Here is a 1,362-nt window from a genome sequence, read left to right on the forward strand (position 1 = left end):
AAGAAGAAGAAAGAGAAGAAGAAGAAGAAGAAGAAGAAGAAGAAGAAGAAGAAGAAGAAGAAGAAGAAGAAGAAGAAGAAGAAGAAGAAGAAGAAGAAGAAGAAGAAGAAGAAGAAGAAGAAGAAGAAGAAGAAGAAGAAGAAGAAGAAGAAGAAGAAGAAGAAGAAGAAGAAGAAGAAGAAGAAGAAGAAGAAGAAGAAGAAGAAGAAGAAGAAGGTAGACCTTGTATCGTATTTTTGGGATTTATTCGTTAATTAACTTGTAAAGCATACAAGCCCTAATAACTTGTATGCAGAGCTTTTCTGTTTATTTTTCTAGTGAATAAAATACTATTATTATCTTTGAAAAAAAAAACCCGGATTAAGCCTTTAATGTTGTAGACATATTTTGACCTTAGCTTTTAATTATTATCATTTGAGGTAAATTAGTACTAATATATTATCCATGATCTATTCTATTATAAAAAAAACGATATAAAAAGGATTTGGAGAATAGCAAATCTTTCTTAAAACGTCCTTCATTATATATAACTGATAAAAAAAATATATGTTTATCATTTTAAAATTTGAATTCAAAACTTTTTAATTTCATTTTTATTTATTTTGTATATTTAATTTATAAAAAGTAAATTAATCGAAACGTAAATATCCATCAATGTCATTGTGCGAGACCTACTCTCGTGCCATGTGGTAATAAAAGGGCCTTTCTGTTGGTAAAGTGAACAGTATAGATCTTTAAGATCAGACATCATTTTTCTAGTTAGTATCCAAACTATAGAGGATTTGTCTAAAAGATGATAGAATGATAGATAATAGAATAAGGTTATGTATTATGGATAATCAATTGAATGTGAAAAGCTAAAATGGACGTGAAGCTGGGAAAAAGTCAAAAAGATACACGTTACATTCTTTAGAACACCAAAACGTTACGCAATAAATAAAATTCGTGTATCTGATCGCAAAACTCATTCATATTCACCATCCTTGAATTGGCCACCGCTTTTGAGGATCCGGAAGCCAGGCAGACCGTTTCTTCTCCTTCTTCACCGCCACTGCCGCCTCCTTGTGGTGGGAACTGGAAGAGAAAGTTCTACTTGTGAAGGACAAAAACTTGCTTAGAATTCCCAAATTACCCTTCTTACTATGCTTCCTTTTCGGATCACTGAAATCGTGTTCCCCAATTATCCTCATTGATTGGGAGAGCCTCTCATAACCACCACATTCCAGGTTCAAAGATTCTGATGAGAGTAATATGCGTTGCGACTTCGATTCCCTGAAGCTTCTGCTGCTGAAATCCATCTTCAACTTCAGCTTCAGCTTAATTAAGGTTAAGCTGCGGTTGGTTTTTTTTTTTTTTTTTTTT

The sequence above is a fragment of the Arachis duranensis genome, chromosome 5 (assembly GCF_000817695.3).
Source record: "Arachis duranensis cultivar V14167 chromosome 5, aradu.V14167.gnm2.J7QH, whole genome shotgun sequence".
Lineage (NCBI taxonomy): Eukaryota > Viridiplantae > Streptophyta > Magnoliopsida > Fabales > Fabaceae > Arachis > Arachis duranensis.